A 27764-nucleotide genomic window follows, 5' to 3' on the forward strand; every position below is an offset into this window, starting at 1 on the left:
TATAGGCCGTTATCGGCACTCCGGGGCCCATTTACTCTTAGTAAGCCACTGTAGATTCTTTGCGGCATGCAAGAATCTCGTCAGTTCTTAGGACTATCCCCAAACACCTAACTTATAAATGTATCCATGTTATTAATTATTAGACAATAATAGCTACACAAGAAGTCACATCGCAAGTTACCGGAACCCATGGGCGTACACAATTATTTTCGGGGGTGGGGGAGAAACATGTAGTGTTCAGCTATTAGGTTTGAAGGATGTATGTCAGAACATGCTCAGAGGTGAAAGACTATGGAGGGGTGGCAAATTCCCCATCCCTATATGCGGGCGTCCATGCCAGGACCAGCTTTTTCCATCCTACATGCACCATGTGAAGAACAACAATGAATGAAGTTCTCAGTGGCGGTGAATTACTGGTAATTATACGGTACCTTCTTGAATCTTTCCGATTCGAGTCGCCTCACTCTTTCTTTTTTAACACTTGATAGAATGTGATGAGACCTCTCCGGTGGCCTAGTAGTTAGAGCCTTCGCCTCGGATGGGGAGGTCGCGGGTTCGAACCCTGGCCGAGTGATATCAAAGACTTATAAAAAGCGCCTACACAATCTCTATTGAATATGACAAATGTATTACGTTACCCAATATTATGCACAGTTTGATTCCACAAAAGTTAAAAACAGCAAACCAGAAATTACAGACGTATTTGAAACTGCGAAAACAGCACAAAAAATCTAGGCCATGGAAGAAAATCTTCCAGAGATTGGTTTCGAAATCCATGGAGATTGTATTCTTTGTTTGTTTGGTGCATTTATGTATAATAAACATGTCTTCCTCTTCAATGAAAATGCTACATGAAGGGATAGTCTAAGTAACTGTCTCCTAGAGAGCTTAGACTTTTAGTTGTAATTAATAAAGGGAATTATGGCCTCAAAGCACCAAACGTGGCTCATGCAAGCTTTAAGTTGAAAGACTCAAAGCAATAATCTAAAGAAAAACTCGTACAGTGTGACAAAAATATCTCAGATTAGTCCTAAAACATGAACCAGACCCTGTCTGGGCAGATTAGACTATTCAGCTGTGCCAGTGAGGTATGTTAATTAGAGCTTATTCTAGCATTTACAGTTGATCAAATTATACAGGCATGTACGTTTAATGCGCTAAAGAATGAAATCAATAAGAACGTTCCTCCTTTGGACAGAATGACATAGATTCATAAGGTCATAAAGACACGTGTGAGAGAGGGGGTGGACAGCCTTACAAAAATGGCATCTTCGATATCTTTTTAGGTCTTTGGGGGAAATATACCAAATACAATAGGAATATTTGTATTGTTTTGCAATTACACTATATACACTGCATAGTTTTTATTCCATTTCACCGTCCTTACCATGTTGTTCATTTTTTGGATAGGTGTTGTCACTGGGTCTCGTATTGCTGCTTGCAATTTACTCTGACACATGAATTATGCATATAATAATGACGGGGGGCGGGGGGGTACTTCGCAGCTTCTCACCTTATAGTAACTACCCCTTTGAAATACTGCCTTCCATTTTTCTACCAAGAATTATGTTACCTTGATCTTCAGTCAACCAGTAAGGGGGCAGTGTTTTATTAACTGCGTTGTACTTGAATATTCAGGAAGCTCGATCATGGCCATATCAATCGGTAGCGTAGGGAATGGTACAGCATTCCTTAAAGGTGTTAAAGTAAGTCTGTCTTTGTGTATGAATACAAAATCGAATGCCTGAGCGAAACATCGTTACCAAATTTATTACTTTACACGAAGTGTAGCCTGCAACAGCAACATTGATTCTTAAATAGGTCGTGTGAGATGGCAGAGAAGTGGCCTCCATTTTTATATAAAAAGTTGAAGTTCAAATGCATGTTCATCTATCTGTGATTGTGACTGAGGTCCTCCAAAATAATTATCAAATATATAAAATGGGATAGGATGTGTAATATGACTGTACTGTTACAAACTGGATATTGCAATTTATGACAGGCTTGACAATGTGCCTGTGTAGGAAGGGAGTATGCAAAAACTTAACACAAACACATTTTATTAAGCGCTATTGGTAATGCACAATTCAGCACAGATAGGTGTGGGTGGTACTCCGATTGTGTAGAAATAGCTACAACGTATGGTAATACACTGTAGTGACATCCCATTTCTTAAATTTAAGTATCATGCACATGCACCATTCTAACTTGTAATAAAATCAATTTCATACATTTTGGTCCACAGACTTTGATGCAGTGTACAGCAATGTGGAATATCTATGTAGTGGCATGAAATGTCACTAACATTTATGAACAATTCATTTAACAGCATGGAGATGTGGATTTTGCACAAAACTTTGATAAACTTTTTTCTGCACATACAGTTTGCAAATAAAATGGATTCTAGTCACTCCTGAATAACCTTGACATTAATTCTTAAAACGATACTAAGGCATGTATCAGGCGTGCACAAGATTTTATAATTAAGTCAATACCACAATTCTCTGTGTAGTTTGGTAATAATAATAATAATAATAAATATAGATGTTTTACTGATGTGAGGGAATCCTCTATTGGTTCTATAATCTGTCACCAATCAGTTTGGAAACATTAAATGCAAGATCTGATAACAACTGGCAATTGGTTGTAACAGATTTTATAACATTACCAGTCTTAGAAGCAACAGCACTGTGAGAAAGCTTATAGTAATATCAAATATTTACTATCTCTCTCTCTCTCTCAATCAAACATAATCTGGTAAATCATATCAATTTATCATCAAGCTTAATTACTATTCTGAACAGTTCTAAAAATCAGATGCTGTGTTATTAAAAACATATACGCCACATAACAGGACCATAGCATGCTTCTTTCAGCTGGTCTCCTGATGGCAGTAATGACCCTATGGTCTTGAATTAAGTAATAGAAATGAGCTAAAACTAAATACCTTTTTTCAAATAAAATTCAGCAACTGATTTGTTGCAAAGTGAAAATTGAAAATAGAACTTAGAACAATGTGAATAAAATCTGAGATAGTCCAAACAATTATATGACAAGTCCAAAAGTATAGAGTATTCCAAATGAATCCCACTGTTGTTACAAAAGAATTTACATTGAATATGTTGAGATGCCAGTAGTCTAGAATAGTGTCATTTTGCTAACGGTCTTGACATATCACAATGATATAATCCAAAATGTCCTTGAATAAATTTATGATAATTCCAAAATAGCATTTTATCCTAAAATCAAAGAGCACTTTGTGATTTTGATAAATAATTGAAATAAATTAATTAAATCCTCTCAACTTAACACAAGTGGATTCCACTAAGACTGATGTTACGATATGCAAAGACTATTTCTGAAGCAAACATGTGTTTAAAAAAGTTAAGACACAATAACAGAACAAGGATGAGTGTAATTCACAAATCAAATTCATAAACAAATTCTTTTTAAAACATTCATAATTTCTAAAAACTACAGGAGTTTGACCTCGACAGCAGTAAATAGGTTTTACTCTAAGTAATAATTATCTTAATGTACAAACAAAATTCATTAAACCAATATTAACGATGTAACAGGTTATTTACAATTAAAAAAATAAAGATGTGAGAAGTCAGGTACTCTTCTACCCTCTATACTGACCAAGGTTAATCACACAATATAGATATGCATAACTGTAGCTACATTTACTCTGATTTGACTGTACTTACAGCAATTTACACAGGGTTGAGTGGCCAAAACCCAAAGTAAAGATATTGCCATACGTCAATTGCTAATTCAAGACGGATGTATCATTTTGGGATATTTCAAGTACACACAGCAATATGCCTGACAAACACTTTAAAAAAGAATGGACATTTACATCTGGGAGCAGTAACTATATAGTCATTAATATTTCCATACGTTCTAAATGAGACTGGACATTTGTGTGTAGGACATGTTACCATGTACTTATTAACATCAGTTGTAAAACGTTTATTCAAATGGTCTGTTAGAATATTTCTAGAGCATTTCTTTAATAATAATACTAATAATACTAATGCTTATGATGTGATTCGCTATGGTTTTTCTGTCAACCTTATGGTAAAGGCCAGGTTACAGGACGTTTCTATTGTCCGAGATAAACAATGAGGCAAATAATACAGTTTGTCAACTTGATGGAAAAGGCCACGGATGTTTAATTTGTCTGGGAAACATGCTGCAGGAAACCATACCATGAATTGTACCATACCGTCTTCTTTAAATGTTCTAAGTACATTCTAACATAGAGGTGCAAAATGCAGTTATCTCCCCTGCACTATGAGTCCTTCATACAGCAGAGATGGGTATGGAAAAAACAAAAACAAAATAAAAAACAATACAAAGGTTGAATCATAAGACCAATGAATAATGATTACTATTACAATAATAGCAGTTAGTCTTAATAGTACTAGTTCTCATGGACAAACTGAATGAATTTAAAAAATTTCACTGTAAAAATACAGAACACTGCTGATCCTGAAAAGGTCCCTATCTTAGAAATAGTTTTAATAAACAAAAACATAGAAACATCATTCACTTGACCTGACAAGTCAATGGAAGTTAATGCATTCCACCTTTTTAACAGTTATACTGACAGTGGCTTTGCAGCAACGTTACTTATGTGATAATTTTTTATATAAAATATTGTCTTCTAAACAATTAGATACAACTCCAAAACATTGGTATCAAGACAATTTTTAAATATTTTACTAGCCTTAAACCCATTGTGTTTAGTGCTATGGGTACTGATTCTTCTTTTTAGCTGCCTATTATATTTCAGTGTCTAAATACTGTGAAGTAACTATGGAAGGTGTAAATACTTTACATCAGTTTCAAAAGCACAACAAGCTGAAACACATTAATTTTCCCTGTATAGTCTCTATCTCTGTTTGTCAGTACTAAACTTTTCAATGTTTTCAAATCCTAATCATATGGTAATCTAAGATGTCTCCAAAGATGAACTCACTGTGAAGCTCTTGTCATGGCTGTATGAACTCACTGTAAAGTTCTTGCCATGGACTGGATGAACTCACTGTAAAGTTCTTGTCATGGACTGGATGAACTCACTGTGAAGCTCTTGTCATAGCTGTATGATCACATAGTGAAGTTCCTGTCATGGACTGGATGAACTCACTGTAAAGTTCTTGTCATGGCATTTTTTGACAGGCTGAACTGTACACAAAGCAACATGCCATAGGTCATATATTTCACATCCAGTCATGTGTCAACACCACGTTGTTCTGTACACTATTGCCTAATATACACATCCAGGCATGTGTCAACACCAAGTTGTTCTGTACACTACTGCCTAATATACACATCCAGGCATGTGTCAACACCAAGTTGTTCTGTACACTATTGCCTAATATACCCATCCAGGCATGTGTCAACACCAAGTTGTTCTGTACACTATTGCCTAATATACACATCCAGGCATGTGTCAACACCAAGTTGTTCTGTACACTATTGCCTAATATACCCATCCAGGCATGTGTCAACACCAAGTTGTTCTGTACACTATTGCCTAATATACACATCCAGTCATGTGTCAACACCAAGTTGTTCTGTACACTATTGCCTAATATACACATCCAGGCATGTGTCAACACCTAGTTGTTCTGTACACTATTGCTTAATATACACAGAGAACCACACCATAATGATCATATTCCAAAGCACAAACTCTATTTAATACAATGCCATGAATGCCTAAATCTCAGTCAAGGATCACCACCAAAATATGAGAGGAAATAATAAAATGGGACTATATTTGAGGATACTGACACAGATGTAATACCTGTAACTGGAGTCCTATCAGGCCAACTTCCATCAAACTCATATATTTGTATGCCTTACCTATTTTCAAAGGAGTCAAAACTTAATAACCTCAAATCATTTATATTACAAAATAATATGTTTTGAAAAATAACAAAATTAATAGATTTAAATTTAATTTTTAATTGCTTCAACCAAAATTGTTTTTGAGACCCCAAAACTAAATTTATTATATATCTTCCTTTATTAAAAGATATCTCCCAAGGAATCAGTCAAAATATGCTTATAACACCAACTCATTTACATAACGAAATATTTTTGAAAGATTAACAAAATTACCAAATCTAAATTTATTTAATTTCATTATTTTTAAATAATAAATTTATTTTAAAAAATGTTTTTAGTACAATGACCTTTTCATAAAAATGTAAAACATTAACTGTTTAATTATTAATGGCAAAGTTGACCAATCAATGATATCTGAATTAGGTGGTGCCTTGGATCTATGCAACTTATAACATTTTGTCCAACATCAGTGAAGAATGATAGCTCACAGTGTTTTCTGACATAAAATCCAATATGACTGTTAAAACTTTATGCGCTGTGTACATACTAAAGAAACAATATCAATATATCTATATCAGGACCCTAAAATTTGACATCGTGCTGGGACCAGTCCCATACAAAAAAAAAAGCAAACATGCAAAGTATTTCAATGTCTCTGTCCACAAAAGGTGAATGTGCAGTAAAAGTACAACTCCAGGAAGGTTCTTCCTTACTGAATAGTGGTGCTGACCCTCTCATGAAGACTTGAGTTGTCTTTGATGTACTATATAACTGTGTGGCACTATGAACTAATCCTGCTGGCTTTTCTTGGGTACACTACATATGTTCTAATGAGGTCTTCAACTGCTGCAGAGTATGCAGTCTAATCCATCTCTTCTACCTTGTTTAAATACCAGGCCTGACCTAAAATGAGATAACATGTGTAATTTTAATCTCCTGAGTAAGATGTAGGTAAATGAGGTGAATAGGTACATAATACAGATATGTCCATACAACATCAATAGTGCAAACACTGTAACAAAATTAAAATATTAAGCTATACAAAGTGACACTCAGCAATGTGAAACATTGACATGGATTAAAGTAACTATTCATCCCCAAAATACACAATGTAATTTTTCACCAAAATGCATCTGAGACCCCAAAACATAATTTGCATATCTTCCTTAATTAAAGGATTAAAAAAAAAGAAAAGCAGCCAAGACATAATAAATGAGGTGTCCAGACGCATGTTTATCAGTATGTCCAGCCATTTGCATGTAAATGACTAATTAGATACACTAGCTATCATAAAGTTTAATGCAATGAGCATGGGGAAGTTGAGGTTTGATCATGTGATTAATATACAACAGTACGCAGGGAAATTGAGTGACAAAGTACCAAATCAAAGGCATTACCATAAGCTGATAACATTTTGGGATATTTCCGGTAAACATGGCCATTATATGCCAGACAGATCACTAAGGTACCAACAGTTATTAATTCATCAACCAGATGTCATATTCCAATCCCAAAAAATCTAAACAGCGATTGCCATTTGTGTGTGCACCATGTAACCATGTGCTAATATTAAGGTACGCCTACTTCGGAAACGGGTCAAGGCTACGACGTGGTAGCTTATGTGTAAGATCAATTATACAAATTAAGTAAATTCAGATAATATGTTTCAACATGTCTAGTGCATCTCTTTCGTGCGTACTGACACGGAAGTAATAACTTTGATTTTAGTGTCAACGACCGTCTTGATGGAAAAGACCGAAGTTTCCGATTGTCCAGGATACACGCTGAAGTCACACTGAGTGTGAATTATATTATTCATTGAATGCTAAAATGATGGAAAAGGAATCAGTTGTTAAAACACTTGTCATGAACCAACCAGATATAAAGTGTATGGTATATCATTTTAAGTAAACGCCGGATTGTCGAAGTTCTTATTGACCTACAGTGGTGATAAAACCATACAAATGTGAAGAAGTGTATAAATAGTTTTCTAGTTAAATCCAGTTTGTCAGTGAACATGTCTATATACACAGGTGACAAACCCTTCATTTATGAAATGTGTATAAACTGCTGGCATACATTTCCTTGGAGGACGCGTACAGGGACAGAAACTAGTGAGAAACCATACAAATGTGATATACTTTTGAAAGCATTTGACCATATCCCTACAACGCTGTATGATCGCGGCAAACGGGATTTTCAGATTAATTTTGGACAGGTCCCGTCTAGCGGCTGTTTACAGATGTAAAGCTGTAGCCAGTGAGTATGCAAATTTCCTTTAAAATGTCAACAATTTGTATAAGTTTACAATGAAAAAGAATGAACATCACTTTTTTGTCAAGTGCATGCATTTACCTTGATCATCACAAAAAAAAAATCAAGTCGAACTTTTATACCTGCATTGGCTTTGATTATGAAATATATTCTGTGTGTCGTCTAATGTTTGATGATTGCAGATCATATGGTGACATATATGTCCTTACAAGGTTATGGTTGCAATTTCATTTTATGGTAGCCAATATGGACCAAAATTGACAAAATATTGCTGATGATCATACTTCTTGGATGTAAACGAAAATATAATAAAAGTTAAACTTTCTTGAAATCAGTAATAATAATAGTTATTACATATTTACATTTCTTTGCCTACGTTGCATTTAAAATTCATATAAAGCTAAATAATAATTGCTTTTAATTTGTAAAGCTGTTATTCAATGGATTTCCACTTGAATTACATTTGTGTGTTTGATTTTATCATTGGATCCATTTGTTTATTCTGGTAGTATTATGCTAGTACATGCACTGACATTTCTTTTCATAGGTAACTTGTACTATATGTTTATTATAATATCTGCTTGCTACCATACTTAAGTTAGACAAATACTATGATATTTAGCTGTTCCCCCATAGTACATTAATCTGGGTTAGCCACCATATGCTGTTTTATTTACATTTATGAGCTTTGATTGACTGAGATTTTTTTATTGGAACATAAATAGTGAAAGTCATTGAAACTTTATAAATTATAAGTAATATGTACCGATAAGAACATTAAGTATCATGATGATACAGCATTCCAGGCTATTTGTTATTATTTTAGGTCTAGAAAGTGTGGCAGCAGGCATCTTTCATAATAATGAAGGTTATTCCAAGTGTTTGCATGGTGTCTGCATGCAGTTATTCTGAACTGGTGTAGAAAAATAATATTTTGAATGAAGGAAAGATCTAAAGGGACATATACTCTCACTGCGTAGAGCCAACTTTTACCTTTGTTAAAACTATTCCAAGTGATGTCATGTTGCATGCATACCTTCTTTCAGAATTTATTTATAACAAAAAATATCTTCTTCACTTGCAAATGTGATAATTAAAGGTGAAGGCCTGACCATTTATTTGTTGTTGTTAAGGCCTGACCATTTAATCATTGTTGTTAAGGCCTGACCATTTAATCGTTGTTGTTAAGGTCTGACCATTTAATTGTTGTTGTTGTTAAGGCCTGACCATTTAACTGTTGTTGTTAAGGCCTGACCATTTATTCATTGTTGTTGTTAAGGTCTGACCATTTAATCGTTGTTATTAAGGTCTGACCATTTGTTGTTGTTTTTAAGGCCAGACCATTTAATCATTGTTGTTAAGGCCTGATCATTTATTCGTTGTTGTTGTTAAGGCCTGACCGTTTATTCGTTGTTGTTAAGGCCTGACCATTTAATCGTTGTTAAGGTCTGACCATTTAATTGTTGTTGTTGTTAAGACCTGACCATTTAATCATTGTTGTTAAGGCCTGATCATTTATTGATTGTTGTTGTTAAGGGCTGACCATGTATTCGTTGTTGTTAAGGCCTGACCATTTAATCGTTGTTGTTAAGGTCTGACTATTTAATCGTTGTTAAGGCCTGATCATTTAATTGTTGTTGTTAAGGCCTGGCCATTTAATCATTGTTGAGGTTTTTCTTTTTAGCCTAGATATTATGTAATTATTTCTTTTTTCATTTACCTCAAGATAATTTATATTTTGTTTGACTATAAAAAAAGGATATTTAGTTGGGGGGGTGCTATTTTGGCTGCAAATTTCGGGGCCAGAATTTCTCCCAAATTTTCTAGGATCACCCTTGAAATTATATAGTTGGGGGAAAAAATATGTTTGCTAAAGTACTGGTTTTAATTTTTAGGATAGGTAGATTTTTTAAAACATGTATATTATAATGATTACTATATAAAATATACACAGCGCTTCAAGTACTTGGCAAAACCAATTCAGTTAGATGCTCTAATTAATTTTGGACGTAATTTTTAATGTTTTTTTAACCCTGGTTTATAAAAGTACTAGGTTAACAGGGAGAAACAAACTTTTTTATTAAATAAAAAGTCGCATTTTAAGTACTTTCTCCGATGAGTGGGAAAAGTTGTAATACTATTGTATTGTTATGTATATACAATTTGTTTGGTTGTTTTTTTATTATTATTTCATTACATGCTATTGTAATGTAACATTGTTAACTGAACTTGATCTTGTCCAAAATTGAGTTCATTTCTGCTTGACCTCATTAACTTTTTTTTATATAATTATTTTATTTTATGTTAACAACTAATACATAGCTAAATTATTCTCTATGATTATGATCTTAATATTAGAATTATTATTAAAAGACGAAGTAAATATGTTTATTTGAGTCAGGGTTTGGGACTTTCCTAGGTGACTTTTACAGGTTATGGTTTTGATTTTGAAAATATCAGGATCATTCTTGAAGATAATTTTCCATTAGGTGATGTCTTTTTAGTAAATGCTAATTGTAACCCATGTTTAAGCAGAGAACTATGTAATCTTGTAAATGTGAGGACTTGGTCATTCATGCTTTAACATCTAGCACTTTTAAGTCATGTTTTATATTGTGACCAGGAGTTCTGGGCTGAAATCTTTTTTTGTTCAAATTATTCAATTCAAGTGATTATTTTCTCTGGAAATACAAAAGTGCTCTGATAAAATTCTTGGATAGAGACATACACTGGAATTAATAGTAAATTCAAATCTGGAATTATATTTCTGTGATTCAACAAAAGACTGTTGACACATCAACAGTTCAATAGCTGCCACAGACACATCATCACCTTCAGTTTTTGGATTTTTCTGGACTTTTACTGAATTTTATTCAGGACTTTAACTTAGTGGTACTTGTGTCATTAATTCTTGGATAATACTTGGATTTACTTTGCAATACTGTAAGGTTTACTTTCTCATTTTTACTTTGTATTCTAGGGAAATAAATGATTTGTTAAATTTTACAAAGCTTGTTGTCATTTACTCTTTTCTGTTATTCATTATAACAGCATAGGCTTGTGACAGGTGTAGTGTTACTAAATAATAATGCTAATTACAGTAAAAATGATTTCATAATTTAGATTTGTTTTCTATATTCAACTAAACCTACATTGGAATGTTCATGTTACTGTAGTGGCCATATTGGATATCAAATAGATAACTGTATATATTGGTGTATATAATTAAAAGGTTATTTGTTTGATTCTGAAAATGTGAACTCATTCTTTACCATATATATCAAATATTTAAACATTTCTAATACTTTTACTATTAAAAATAAAGAATAGTGACAGTAGATATTATGCTAGGCCAGGATTGACTAGATTTGTTGAGTAAAATAATGGTGATAGTTCATTGGAGTGAGTTACAATAAAAAATAAATATAAGAGTAAAATTCAATGATATTCATTTCAAGCAAGTTATCTCTGTTCAACTGTAAACAGCATTAAAGTGTTAAACTGTTAAGTTAATATCAATATATTTAACTTAGCAACAGAAGTAGATCAAGAGATTTATAGTAATTATGTGACATGTATTAATTTGTTTCCTGGGAGTTGTATCATCATTTTTAGCTTTCCTGGTCATAAAGCTTACAGCCTGGCCTATCTGTTCACACAAGATTGTTAGTACTACTCCTTCTGGAGACCGCTGCAGTTACCTAATGGTTAGAGCATTTGCTTCTGATGCAGGAAGTCACAGGTTTGAACCCCATCTGAGTCATACCAAAGACTTAAAAACGTTACTAACATCTCCTTCGCTTTGTGCTAAGCATTAAGAGGTTTGTTTTAGGACCGGTCGGCCTGGTGTCAGGATAATATGGCTGGGTGAGACATCATGCTACATGTCTGCAGTATGATGCCCCAGTGTTAGAATTTACTATAAGCTGTTTCATTGCAGACTTCAAAGCAATATGACTGAAAAATTGATAAAGTTATGTCAAAAATTTAATTCACACACACACACATCACTCCTGGAGGATTGCCATATTCATCCCATAATCTATTTGATTGGATGTTGTTGTTATGGGGTTTAACACCATTTTTCAGCACAATATAGGCTATACATGGCGGCCAGTATTAACGGTGGAGGAAGAACCCAGGAAATCCTCGGTAAGAACCACCAACCCACGAGAAGCTACTGGCAAGCTTTCTCACATATCCACATTAGCTGAGCCAGAGACTCGAACCCACACAGACAGGTGAGATGGCAGTGATCTGTGACGGAGAGCGCTTTAGACCACTCGGCCACTCAATATTTGTTTGGAAATGAGATTGGTGCTGCATGAACTTCCAATATGGCTACCACAGTGGCCATCTTAAACATGCTGTAATCACAGCATCAGAGTGAATGGTCACATTAAGATGGGTTTTCAATAAAAGACCTCATATGACGTCTAGATGGTTCTGAATAAAAATGGGGCCAATCTGACATCTGCCCATAATAACAGCCATCTTGAAAATCTTGTTATTGCAACTCCACCTGAAGGGAAGGTTATTTTAACATGGGGTTTTCACCAGATGACTTAATATAATAAAAATGGTTCAACCCAAACTTCTAGTATGACCACCAGTGACCATCTTGAGAATTGTCAGAATGGATTGTAATATAAACATGGGATTTTCATTTAAAGACTTTCTGTGGTGTTTAGCTGGTCCTAAATGAACATATTGCCAATGTGAAATATGACCACTACAGCTCTCTGAATGGTTGACCATATACACATCAGGTTTTTGCTGAAAGAATTTCAATGATGGCTTGTTGGTACTGAATGATTCCTCTTAAAGAGGTGGTCATATCAGAATGGGGTTTTCCCTGGAGAAAAAAAGATGTCTGGTTGCTCATAAAATAAACTGGTGTTAATCTGACAGTCATTATGTCCACCACAGCAGCTAATTAAAAGTCTTTATATTATTACTGAGAAATATGAGTTGGTTTCAACATTGATCACCTAATGAAGGAAATCTTCAATTCCATGGAAATATGTTTGGGACAGAAGAGCATCACTTCTTGAGACACTTGTTATTATTCATTAGTATTACTGTCCTTCCAAAATATTCACTTAATTTGGTCATATAATGTTTTATTTATTGGTGGTTTTTTAGACAGGGGTAGTCCATTTGAATTTCCTACATGTTATGCTATATTTTTGTCAATATCTACATGAAGGTCTGTTCTACAAATATATACAACATTTGCCTTGGTCACTGTCGAAACAATCATCAGTTAATAAATGTCTGATGTTGGATGCAAAAGAAAGACAAATTATGAAATTAGTTCCACAATTTTAATGTTAAATTTGTTTTTAAAAGCTAGGGCAGTCAGATGATTTTACAAATATGAGCAATGTTTGTAACAAGATTTTCAACAGCTTACTTAGTTTTGGGAAAAGTGTTAGTGACCATATCACTTCATGTACATTAAAAAAGATTATGTAAGTGCTAGCATATTTTGTATGTTATTGTATACGTACATTTCAAGTGAAACTTTTAGAAACAAAAGTAGAGAATTTCAGGCATGTAAATTGGTTCATTTCTGGGTGCCATTTTTATGTGTATCAAAGGTCAAGGTCACTTAATGGAAAAAAAGAAAAACTTTCCACACAATGTACATTCCCAAATTTTTGGATGGTTTAGACTTGTGTTAATGAAAAACTTTTTGAATTTTGTGTTCAAAAGATTGAAGGCATATATCACTCTGCAAAAAGAAAAATGATTTTTGCAAAATAACTTGAATTTTCCATTATCTGTAGCTACCCAAGATTGTTGATGGACTGCACTTGGAATCTGGAAGAACCATGTTGAGGTCAGAAAATGGTTTATGCATAGCAACATTAACATGGACCAAACTGTCTGGATGGCTTTCACTTTGGGTAAATAGAAAGCCTGTTGATTTTTGGGTAAAATGGTCAGAGGTCAATGTCACTGTCTGGATGGCTTTCACTTGGGGTAAATAGAAAGGCTATTGATTTTGGGGTAAAATGGTCAGAGGTCAATGTCGCTGTCTGTATGGCTTTCTTTGGGGTAAATAGAAAGGCTATTGATTTTGGGGTAAAATGGTCAGAGGTCAATGTCATTGTCTGGATGGCTTTCATTTGGGGTAAATAGAAAGGCCATTGATTTTGGGGTAAAATGGTCAGAGGTCAATGTCACTGTCTGGATGGCTTTCACTTGGGGTAAATAGAAAGGCTATTGATTTTGGGGTAAAATGGTCAGAGGTCAATGTCACTGTCTGGATGGCTTTCACTTGGGGTAAATAGAAAGGCTATTGATTTTGGGGTAAAATGGTCAGAGGTCAATGTCACTGACTGCAAAAGAAAAAAAAATATTGTTTTTATTCAGTAACTCAACTTCACCATCTACAGTTACCAAACATTGTGGGTAGTGTAGCTTTATTGGTCTGGAAAATGTGATTTGTAGAATTTCCATTCCTTGGAACTACAAGTGGGTTTCATAGATATTAACCATCAGAAAGAAAATTAATATCCAGCAAATATAAATATTCAGAACAGGTATGCTCAGTGTGTCCTACTAATTACTTTTTCAGGATTATTATTATAATGAAATAAAATATTCTTTGCACAATGGACAAGTTCACACTAAAAATTCTAACAGAAATAAAATTTATAACATATCAGGATTTTCTCTACAATTAGACATTTGGTTTATTAAATTCCTATTTCTTTCAGTGACTCAGCCTGTTTGTAAACATCTATAAATGTTGGAAAATATTGTATTCTGAAATAATTTGTTACATTAAACATCCAGGTATCTAAAGCAGAAATTTGCAGATAAAGTTATATCTTTGTATAATGAGAACATTTTAAATTCTTGATTCCAAAATTTAAGCTTTCAGAATTTATAACATACAAAATATTTCGACATAAGAATTTCTTAGATGAATTTTTCTTTACCGATTTTTCTATTTATAAAATTCTTCTCACATAATGTTGAATGAATGGGTCATTATAATAATAATAATTATTATATGGCTCAGTCTAAAAAGTCCCAAATTGTGAACGCCAACTTTGTTTTCCTTATATACACAAAACTGGCTCATGTAAGTATTCTGAAGGTAAACAAAGAATGGATTGGTGAACTTTTCAATCGATCAGCCAACCAGGAACGACCTTGTCATGTCAAACTTGACCGCACAACGGGAATGTACACATTGTAGTGTTATACAAATGAGATAAATTCATCCATTAACATGGAGTATCGTCTGTAACTACGAACTTTCTCTAATAAAAATGTAATATTGGACTGTTTCCGCGCGTGGTCTTATTCACAATCTTGTATTGTTACACAAAAGATGTGAAATAGTAAATGTTATGAATCATTTTGTACTTAATAAGGGGTCATTTCCGAACGTTTGTGCACAACAAGGACGCCCATGCCGTACGACAAAGAAAGTATGCAGCGAAAATCAACTGATCGCATGATGCGGAACGTAGTGTTTTTAGCACTACCGTCGGCTTTACAAATTGTTCCCCAACCGAGTGATTAATAGTTATTACCATTTGTAACGAATTCTGTGCATTGTATTATGCAAAGTAAAACGTCTATCCTGATATTTACCTGTATAATATCAGGGTTGGGTCGACCCAAAAACAAATATCAGGTTAGAAATCTCCTATCGTAGTTATTGTTGTTGTTGTAGGGTTTAACGCCATTTTTCGGCACATGATGGGCTATACATGGCGGCCAGTATTAATTGTGGCGGAAGAACCCAGGAAATCCCCGCAAAGAACCACCGACCATCGAGAAGCTACTGGCAAGCTTTCTCACATACCCACATTGGCCGAATCGGAGACTCGAACCTACGCAGAGAGAGGTGAGATGGCAGTCATCCGTAACGGAGATCGCTTTAGACTACTCGGCCCCCCCCCCCCCATTGTAGGACTATGCATTGCATGTGAGATGAAATCTCTCTCTCGCTCTCTCTCTCTCTCCTAGAGAGTGGTTGTGTCCCTACGGAACGTTGGTTTGAACGGGGTGGGTAAATGGACACTTGCTAACTAATGATCATACGTTTTGGTTTTGATATTTAAACGCTTGATTTCTTACACTTTTAATAAACTTCCTCGTTTCTTTTGTACTCGCTGTCTGCCTTAGACCGCGGGAAAATACACCGTTCTATCTCACCAGTTATTGGATAATTTGATCGGTGCGCATGTCATTATGTATGCACAGATATGTATAGTAAACATTTAACCAGCCAGCTAGAAGCAGTTCATATTTATTCCCATTAATGATATCAAACACACGAGTCACCTGTTAGAGAAAGTAATGTGTTGATATGGCAGAGTGCAATGCCGCATTGTGCAACAAGGACACGAGTCCTAATGTATGCTACAATAAATTCACACACTGTCTTTAAATACTGTGTGATATATTACCATTTTGTAATAAGAACTATCAAAACTGAAGACGAATAAATTTCCTGTGGAAAGTCACAATGAGTCTAGAAATTTTTCGAGTCTCTGAATAACTTAACATTCATCCAGATGAAGTAGTGCAATACACGTATCAACGCTTGTTATTCTTTTAAATAATCCTGAACTGCTCAATGTCACTTCATAGAAACATTGTAAAAAGTCATACTCAGTTCACAGTTAAGAAATTTTGTTTACCACAGTTTCTAATTTACGGTAAATTTAAAATAACATTTTCCACAAACCATTCTTTCAAGACACTTGCATTGTTAGAATTATCTGTATTCAGAACAGAAACTATTACACGTCGCTACAGTTCTTCATCTGGTGGATGCCGCGACTGATGGCAGTCAACCCCAGTGGGATTTGAACTTCTCCCCGAATACTTTCTTCAGTAAACCATAAGACTGAACCCTTATTTACAAGTATATATTCATATCACTATTATCTGTTCAAGTCTTTGAATATTACTCAACATTATTTTTAAGTTGTACAGGTTTTCTCTACTTATTTAAAGTGATAATATTTTACATATATTATAAATTCTTTAAGAAAAATCTAGAACTTTTGGTGGAATTACGGCTGCTTGATCTTACTTTGAACTACTAAAAGAAACTTACACCATGGTGTATGCTCGTTTTATCATGCTGAATAAGTTTCTGTTTTATTCCTCCTTTTATTCTGTATGATGCAGCACTGACTTTCTTCAAAATTTTGAATGGATTTTTCCGGTCTTTGTAATTTGCGGTTTATCCCCGTTTTTTTTGTGTTCAAATTGTAATATCAACCATCATTGGCATTTTGTATAATTAATATTCTATCATACTTTCTTTGCAAAAACAAATTGAATTCATGAATGTTTTACAGTGCTACCCGAGTTTTCTTTGGTGGAAAATGTATCACACTAAACTAGTTTTGGATTAACACGGATAAAATAATGTGACCTGTATCAAACTAGATGTTCATGGAAGTATGCAAGTAGTCGGCATAAACAGGGAAAATAGATTAACTTTGGCCCACGACAGAAACAAGCAGAGAAACAAACCCACACATATTCGTATTCTGCGACTGGGAATTAAATAATTGCATAGCTGTACAAATTCGGAGAATTCTTGTAGAAGACTAATTCTAGTGAAAAACCATCATTGCCATTTAACTCACTATATATATAGTTCCTGTCAGTGGAACTATTTTCCTTTTAATAAAAGCCCAAGTACATTGAAGACTCTTACTATTTATTATCAAGGCAAAACATAGAAACATATTTGTAACTTTAAGAACAAAACCTATCTAAGTTTCCATTCCCTTCCACATTTTTCATCAAATTAAATAAATACAAAAAGTCAGCCATTCCTTTCATGATAGACGATGCAAGTTAACAGATTCAAACACATTTGACATTTTTAGCAAATGATACATATCTACATTTTGCATCTCGAGTTTTAGAATTGATTAGTTGTTGTTATGGGTTTAACATTATTTTTCAACACATGATAGATATACATCATACATGGCGGCCAGTATGTCTGGTGGACGAAGGACTCGGGAAGAACGACCGACCCACGAGAAGATACTGGCAGCTTTGTCACATGCCCACGTTGGCCGAGCTCTAGATTGGTTAGACTGCGCCTCATTAATCGTGGCCCAGCTTTTTTGTTTTTTCGCATGCTGGGCAAAGGTCATGATTGTCATTACTAGTGTCAATGAAAGTGAATATCAGCATTAATTTAAACTCAATTAATTTTTATTGAAGATTAATAAAATTTATTTTTGGTTTGTCTACATTATATTTACAAACAAATCCGAATATGGGATAATAAATCGTAAAGACTAAATCTTGTTTTATAATGTGATTACTCAATGCGTGTATTCCAGTATTTGATCTGTGCCATTTGTTATTAGAGCACATGAAAAATAAATCAGACCCCAAGAAGTGTTTGCATCTACACAGCAAACTGAAATGCTATCTGAACAGTGACCACTTTCTTTACATTTCGAACCGCTCGGTGGCCTAGTGGTTATAGCGTCCGCCTCGGATACGGGAGGTCGTGGATTCGATCCCTGGCCGAGTCATACCAAAGACTTACAAAAATGGTACTAACAGCTACCTCGCTTGGCGCTCAGCATTAAGAGGCTAGTGTTAGGACTGGGTGGGACATCATGCTACATGTCTGCGGCATAATGCCCCAGTGCTAGGCATCACTATAAACTGTCACACTGCAGACATCGTAGCGATATGACTGAAAAAAAATGTCAAAGCTACGTTAAAAATCCAAATCACACACACACACACACACTATACATTTCGTCCATGTAGACGGTAAGCACGCCAAAAGGCATGTTGTTCACACAGTTAACCTTGCATTTTTTCCAACACGAATATTGCCTTTTGTGCACTTTCACTGATAGTATGAAACAGTTATTTGGACTCTGTTGGAAATACATCACTTATTTCCTTTTGGAAAACTGGTTACATTTTGCTGCCGAAATGAAGTGACAACTGAAACCTGATTGTTCGATTTAGTTAGGTTTTTACCTGGAAGAGATTCATAACTAATTTTAGACGCCAAAAAATTCCGAATCTCGTCACAAAAATAGAAACACATTGGATTTATTGTCATTTATAATTAGAATACGCCCATTTCTGAACGACGAAAGCATTGGATATATAAATGGAGAAACTATTGTTGCTGTTTAAGGTTACAATGGAAATTATCGATTGCTGGACTGAAATTTACCATATCTGAACCGAAGTGTCGTGAAATAAAATAAATAAAATTATACATTATGTAAGAGACATCAAAAATTTCATAAAAAAATAAAAGAGGTAATAAATCTAAAAATTTGAACAGGACATTTCATCTATGACTGTCTTATGTCGAAAAGGTGTGTGGGTTATAAATTCTGAACTTTAAATCTTGGAATAAAAAATTCAGATTGCAATATGATTTTTATATGAACAGCGAATTTATCTGCGAATTTCTGCTTTAGATAACTGGACGTAGAATGTTATACTCTGAAATATCAGAGTGTATAACATTTTCCCACATTACTAAATGTTTACAAACAGGCTGAGTCACTGTAAGAAATAGGAATTCATAACCAAATTTCTAACAACATACACACACATACATTTATATATATATATATATATATATATATATATATATATATATATATATATATATATATATATGCGAGTGTGTGCACGTGCGTGTTCTAAATGTTCATTTGGTCACTGGTCTTAACCTCTTTACTGATACAGCCAACACGGTTTATTTAACTTGAAAATAAAACAAATTAACAAATACGTTTCATGTGATTTTACTATTTCTTCTGTAACTACAGGTACTGCTACTATCTCTTTTTATCATTATTTTTTATATATTTTATGGCAACATTATCTAAATTAAGGATGTATCAACTTGAGTGGTTTGTCTGTTTCAGCTGTATACACATCTGATGCCCATATCAAAATAATTCGCAGAGCCTTCAAACTTGCCGTTTAATCATGTTGGTATCGTTTACACTGGCATTTTAATCACGGTGGTAGCTTTCAAACTTGCTATTTAATCTTGGAGATAGCCTTTAAACTTGCCGTTTAGTCATGATGATAGCAACCACATGTGGTTTATCCCAAATACTTTTCTATTTAAGAACAAGGATGTATGTAAGCATTCCGAATTTGTTCAACTTGATATCAAATAGTATCTTCAGATGTATCATCATATTCTTCGTGTTCTTCTTCTTGATTTATTCTTGCTGTTAGTAGTAGCAATAGTATGTTTGGTTGTTGGGTTTAACGCCATTTTCAGCACAATATAGGCTATTCATGGCGGCCAGTAATAACTGGTGGAGGAAACACCGGGAAGAACCACCGACCCACGAGAAGCTACTGGCAAGTTTTCACACGCACCCACGTTAGCCGATTATGAGACTCGAACCAAGGCATACAGAGGTAAGATGGCAGTGATCCGGAAAGGTGAGCGCTTTAGGCCACTCGGGGCCCCATTTTTTTATTATGTAAAAGTTAAGCGTACTTCATGCATCGAAACATATAACTTGATTGATAAACTCTAAATGCAATAAACATAACTGTGTTCTTTATATTTATATGCATAGCTGAAGAGCATAGAACACGGCGATGCGAAAACTCGATAAAACGTGATAGCCTTATATTTATCTACGAATCACGTATATACATACCTATTCATGCGCGCGCACACACACACACACACATATACATACTAAGAACTCCCGATATTCACGTGACTAAATTAAGTTGGATAATTTTTTTAATTTGTTTTGGATGACATGATTTGAAGTTTAGGTAGGTAAGAGTAGCTGTTGGTTTGCCGTAAATGTCGGCTGAAATATATGGTCCCTATAATTTAGCTAAGTTATGAAAGAAGGGATACTTGTTTTATTTTCGAATATTTGGTCCAAAATTTACTTTTGTTTGCCGAATGTAATAAAATATTACTGGAAAGTTCAAAAAAGTTGATAGTAGGATTACGGCGTATGGTAGAATTTATTACTATAAACGCCCATTAAAATTCATTTGATTTTTTCTTTACATGAATTTTCTAGACATGCCAGACGTTTGCGCACTACAAATGTCAGGGCATTGACGAACCAGACTGCAGTGTATGGCGTAAAATACCCCTTCATCTAGCTTTTATGATGGTGATAATGATGATTGATAATGATTATCATAAAGAAGATGATGTTTGCTGTCTTGCTGTTAACGATGATCATACTGATAATTATAGTAAAGATGCTAATGGCTTTATTGTTTCTGATGAGGTTGATGATGATGATGATGATGATGATGATATGTGTGTGTGTGTGTGTGTGTGTGTGTGTGTGTAAGGCGCGAGACGGTGATGTCAGGGGGAATACACAACAGAGCGGGGACACGCCTCGAAACGGGGATTTCCCCGTTTTGTACTGTCGGATTAATTGGAATGTCAAGACCTACTTAATGATACGATATGTTATGTTGTGGGACATTTTAAATTCTAAACCGTATTGCCAATGAAATTATTTTAACTGAAGATTGGCATGCAGGTCTTTGATTATTTTATTCTAGAAAAAGGGACACATTCTGTTTTTCAGTTATGACAATTCAATTTCTTCAAACTTCTGGACGTACATTTTTACTTATATATAATATACAAATTCACCATGATAATTTCAATTTAGTTTGTTAATACGGATGGGTTCTATGTGGATGATGTGAGATTACTGCAGTATTTAGATTGAATTGGTCCTTATTTGGAATCAAAATACATACTTAATGAATGTCCCCTTTTTGATTGTATAATTTCTAATACTGTGTATAGTTGTGTGTCCCCGTTCTGATGGTAAAGATTCTGAAGGTGTTTCTCGGAAATCAACCACAAATCAGTTACAAATCCATAATAAAACAGATCTTTATCGCCTATAATTTGTTAACATAAAAATATCCCCGTTTTGGTGGTTTAAATTATGTCTCCGTTTTGTTGGTTTTACAAGAATGTGTGTGTGTGTGTGTGTGTGTGTGTGATTTGGAGTTTTAACGTAGGCTAACAATATATTCCTAATGCTGAGTGCCAAGTGAAGCAGCTGATACTATCATTTTTATAATTCTTTGGTATGACTCTGTCTGGGTTCTATCCTGTGACCTCCCGCATACAAGGCGGACGCTTAAACACTTAAGCCATCGGAGTGGTCGATGATAATGCTGATCATCACTATGATGATGGTGATCTCATTAATGATGCTGATGATGTTATTGAGTATAATTTTGCTTGCTTTCGGAGCGCTAAGGAAGGTATAAAGTCCTTGATAGTAGCTGCTGAAATAAAACATCTCTTTATAAAGAACACTGATTTAGTCCTTACAAACTTTGACGGTCTCAGACAGGACACTGCATTGTACAGTACTGGTGAAGGGGACTACCTGTTCAACTCCTTTTCAACCTACATCATCGGCAACGAGTCAAGAAGTATTGAACTCCGTTACAGATGCAACATCGAACTTGTCCTAAACAAAGTCAAAATTAAGAAACATCCCATGTATTCAGGTTTTTTACTTTTTTACTGTGCTTGCCTAACTTTCACGACGCACGTCTGGAATGTCCAACTCGTGGAAAGCCTGCTTTCTGCATGATGGCCTTGTCAAATTTGTTAAATTTGAAAGTAGAATCAATGTACTCTGCAATGAATGGCTCGAATGATTATAGCTTTGTCAAATTGAACTCTGTGTGTGTGTGTGTGTAATTAGGATTTTTAACGTAGCCGTAATACTTTTTCAGTCATATCGCTGCGATGTCTGCAGTGTGGCAGTTTATAGTGATGTCTAGCACTGGGACATAATGCCGCAAACATGTAGCATGATGTCCCACTCAGTCACATTATCCTGATACCAGGCCAACAAGTCCTAACACTAACCTCTTAATGCTGAGTACCTAGGGTGGCAGCTGTTAGTACCATTTTTGTAAGTCTTTGGTATGACTCGGCCGGGGTTTCGAACCCACGACCTCCCGCGTCCGAGGCGGACATTCTAACCACTAGGCCACCGGAGCGGTCACTGAACTCTGTATTTACACCAATGTTCTGTGACCCAGAGAAACCAATCATAACCATCATGTGGACAAACACAAATACTGCAAGCAAGAACGGCTTCGTCAAGAAAAGAAAAACACTGGATTCCCACCCACTTTGTACCCCTGGCATCACTGACTCAAAAGTCCGAGCGCGTAGAGTTGACGTCGGATGATATTGAGATCACTGCCTCACCCAAATCCCAAAAATCGGCGGTAAAGACTCAAGCTGAACGTATCCATGAAACCGGGTTAGGATCTACACCAGGCTCGGAGTAGCCTGCTATGGAAGACATTAAAATTCCACCATCTAAATCAACTAAAGAAATAGAAGACAATCAGAGGGATACGCGCTCAACGGAAGTGTGCGATTCTGAATTAAATGACGATGCACGTACGTTCCAAATTTATCTACAACACAGGAAGAGACATTTCCGATACAAACAGAAAGAAAATCATTAGAAGCTCCTGTTCTGACAAACTTTGAACAAATACTCAGTTCACAAACAGACATCACTGTAACAGATTTCGAAAAAGACCATGAATTATACCTTGAGGAATTTGTGCCAGGTCCTTTAAAGAAGTTCATGGATCTCAAATTTGTCATGGACGTGATGAAATATCCGCAGGTTGTTCTACAAGAGATCCCATCTGGAAGAAAAGACGTCATATATTTTACTATACGTACCGTCGAAAACTTCAAATGTTCTCGGGGAAAAGCTCCGAGTTCTGGGACGACTGATACGGTTATGCCAAGTGTGCATCACCATCCACAACATTTATTAAAACAAATGGCACTTTCTTGATGATTGCTAAACGCCAAGATGTGTACTGAGTCTAATTCACAGAATTTATCAAACTCAAGAGCTCTCGGTCAGGACCTGATCAGTTCAAGCGGCGGATAACGTGGTTCCAGAAAGCTGATAATCTCCTTCCTGATATTGCAACCAACATCGCGCTTGCCGAATACATCGGAAAATTTTCGTCCAGAACTTATCATGCATCCGTGAAACATCTGTCAAAAAACGTCATCTACATGAAAACAAAGCCTTCCGTTAGAGAAAGGTTAGCAAACGAACTAGAGCACATAAGAGTGAAGGAAGTAGAGAGAATGGTAAATTCTTAAACAAATGACAATTACCAGCATCCAAGAAATGAGAAACATTAAACATTCAATAGCAAGAACAAAGGGTAGCTCGTCTAAATCAGGGAACATCGCCGACCATATTGGTTGCGTGGAAGAAATGACCAAAACAAACAAATTCGTCCAAACTGTGAAACATATGAATGGCTTACAAAACATCCAGTCGTGACTCTATACGACGAACAACAGATCACAGCCATTAAGAGGTTCTGCTGTATTGAAAGCGATAGTTTCTTGAATGGACAAGATATACGACCTCGGTGATTTTCATGTGACTCCGACAACATTCAAAGACCTGTCCGTTAAAGGGCGATCTACAGATGACCATCCGATTTTGTTCGGCCAAACATACATCCATACCAACTCTAGCACCAAGCCATATTCTGCATTCCTCCATGTCGTCGCTGAAAACTTGACAGACAACCAGTTCGAGATTGGCACAAATGAGGCATTGACATTCAAAACCGCTATCAAACGCTGTTTGCCTCGTAGCACACACGTTCTTTGTACTCGCCAACTAAAGCAGAGTACAAACTGACAAATGGAAGATATGGTTGTTTATCCGTTAAATGATCGCCAGATAGTTCTTGATTTAGTGTTTGTGGTCATGCCTGCGAAAGTTCCGCACGTACTTTGATATAAGATTGTATCCAATGCTCAAAGAACACGTCACAGACCCAATAAAGAACGGTAAAATTACAAGCACATGGACAAACCACAACTCCGAGAGTGTAAATTACACTTAAAATAGGCCACAAAATGAAAGCTAGCTGAATTACCAAAGTTTGTCAAATTGCTTCAGCAATTAGCGACCAGTGAGCAGAAAGAGAGATGTCGTTCCCTAAGAAACATGGGTAATTACTGCCTCAGTGAAAGATATTTGCACCACCTTGTCGACATTGATCGCTGGGGCAGAATGACGCAAGAACAACGGGATAAAAACAAAAGTCTCACTGACTGTGGTAAAGACCATCCAATGATGTAAACAACAGATGGCATTAGACCTGCAACCAGAACTCATTCTTCAGGTCGGAAGCCGAAACAAATTCGAAGAAAGCGGGCAGAAAGGTCTAGAACACCATTAAGTAAGCCAAGTGCGAAACGCAAATTCTAACGTGTAGTCCATATAATGTATTTATATAGCCACACCCAAGCGTCGACTGTCGTCACACGATACTCAGATAAATTTTAGTTAATATTCGGACAAAATATCAACAAAATATGGTACACGGACGCTCGTAAAAAATAGTAAATTAAAAACATCACTACCATTATTAACAACATCCGAAGAAAAAGAAAATTGAAAACCGAAACAATACAAAATAAAACCGAGAAACAATATTTTACATAAATACTCGTGTTTAAATTTAAAATATGTATCCGTTTTGAAAGAAATCTATAAAATAAAGATTTTGGATGCACCTTTCGCACCGGGTTTTACTTTATTTTTCGAAGCCAAAATCAAGATTTGATAGCAGTCTCGAAAAATATATTTACACTCATGCAAATGAAGATAACGAAAACCTTTGCTATTACTTGTATTAATAAAAAAAAATGTCGAGACAATGACTTTGATGTAACTTTGAGCGACCGAAATTTGGATTTCAGTTACGATATTAAGCTTTCTTGGCAGTTTACCGTGGAAACAAAAAAAATTCTGAAACATTATCGAACAAAGGAAATATTTCGTATCGCTAACAGTCAATGTAATTTTAGATATAATGTTAGTATAGCATTTGAAAATAAATAAGCTTAAATAATCAGTTCAAAGCAACTTGTCACATCTTAGCTTACATTATTTACTTATTTGTTTATTTTTTCGCAACTTTTGCTGTTGTATGGTTAGCGCCATTTTTCAACACAGGATAGGCTGTAGTATACATGGCGGCCAGTATAAATGGTGGAGGAAGAACCAGAGAAAACCCCAGAAAGAAACACCCACCCACGAGAAGCTACCGGTATGCTTTTCCACATAAACACATTGGTCGAATCCAAGACTCGAACCCATGCAGACAGAGGTGACATGGCGGTGATCCGTAACGGTGAGCGCTTTAGACGACTTGGCCACTCGGTGCCACCCAGCTTTTTTGTAATTTTTTCGTTAAGTTTTTATAACTTTTCTCAACTTTTCACACTTAAATCATATTCCCGAGTGTTAAGTTATACATCCTTTGGCAGACCATGCTGTGAATTAAATTATACATCATATTTTCATGCGCTGAACATAGAAAAACAAACGAGTATACGTGCTGTGTTAGATACCATTCGAATTTGAAATACGTGGAAACCTTTTAATCGGCGGTAATGATTTCTCATACTTGACAATACATGTGACAAACCCTTCAAATGAGAAATGTACAGAAACACACACTGGTCAAAATCCATAAAAACGTGAACTGTTTGGTAAATCGTACAATGCAAACCATTTATTAAATCACTGAGATACTAGTGGTAAACCATACAAGTGTGAAAAATGCAGTGACTTGGTTTCTGAAGTGCAGTTTCACAGAGCTCTTGACAATTACACACTGGTGTGTGACAAGCCTTTTGAATATGAAATGTGTGGAAAATTGTTTAGGCAGAGATATACTTTGGTGAACCAAACATGGACATGTACCAATGAGAAACCATACAAATGTGAAATATGTTGAATGTGTCAGTTTTTAATATAAAAAAATTACTTTGTTAAATAGCAACTGATGAAAAAATACAAGGTGCAGGTAGCTATATTGTTTTAGATCACTCAGCAACTGGGGGGTGGGGTAGAAATGATGTATGTATATACGATGTAGTAGCCTCTAATCACACCCAGCTGCTACATTGATATATACATTTACCACATGCCAGCCTATTGTGAAATGTTGCATTATTCTGCGCAACGATACATCATTTCTGTAAACATTGGATCATGTTTTGCTTTTGGTCAAAATCCAATCTGTATCAAGATCTTAAGAATCATCATCCTTTAATACTTTTATTTGTGTATGAGACAGCAATACTGGGATAAATTAAGTTGTCAAACATTTATGTCTTTATAGGTTGTGTATGTTCTTTTGCACAAATATTAAAAATTCTTGATTACAGTGAAATTTTGAATTGAATATATGGAAATACATGGAAAAAGGATTGCCCTTGATTGGATTACCATAGTCTTGTTTACTCAGACTCTGACAAGACTCAGACTGAGACAAGACCTTGGTGGTATAGTGTGAACATTTGTCATTGCATTCTGCAGTGCACTTGCTCTGTCCCTTTTCTAAAAAAATTAAAGCAGGATTTTGAGTTATTTTCAAGTTGCATGCATGTCCCATAGCAACTCAGATATAATGCACCACTGTGAATTCATTGTTTTCTTAATATTTTCTTTCTTCAGTTTGCTTTTGTCTATCATTGACAAAAATGTATTAAGCACACAAACTCACGC

At 35.2% G+C, this 27764-nt stretch overlaps 3 long non-coding RNA genes across 8 annotated transcripts in view; 2 read left to right on the forward strand and 1 right to left on the reverse strand.

Moving 5' to 3' along the window:
• LOC149787107 (uncharacterized) overlaps window positions 1–27764 on the forward strand; it is a 458590-nt gene that overhangs the window by 94297 nt on the left and 336529 nt on the right. The window lies entirely within an intron of this gene.
• LOC149787111 (uncharacterized) overlaps window positions 2044–27764 on the reverse strand; it is a 48379-nt gene continuing 22658 nt past the window's right edge. The window contains exon 6 of the long non-coding RNA XR_016425088.1: window positions 2044–6765. This is a non-coding gene — a long non-coding RNA (uncharacterized LOC149787111). The remainder of the gene's footprint in view (window positions 6766–27764) is intronic.
• LOC149787112 (uncharacterized) overlaps window positions 7652–27764 on the forward strand; it is a 32844-nt gene continuing 12731 nt past the window's right edge. For 3 of the 5 annotated variants that reach the window (XR_016425090.1, XR_016425094.1, XR_016425093.1), the window contains exon 1: window positions 21616–26382. This is a non-coding gene — a long non-coding RNA (uncharacterized LOC149787112). Of the gene's footprint in view, window positions 8122–21615; window positions 26383–27764 lie in introns of those variants that run through there. The other 2 variants (XR_016425092.1, XR_016425089.1) reach the window with 1 other exon arrangement.

This window comes from Sinohyriopsis cumingii, chromosome 12, assembly GCF_028554795.1.
Source record: "Sinohyriopsis cumingii isolate HCF-2022 chromosome 12, ASM2855479v2, whole genome shotgun sequence".
In the NCBI taxonomy this organism is placed as follows: domain Eukaryota; kingdom Metazoa; phylum Mollusca; class Bivalvia; order Unionida; family Unionidae; genus Sinohyriopsis; species Sinohyriopsis cumingii.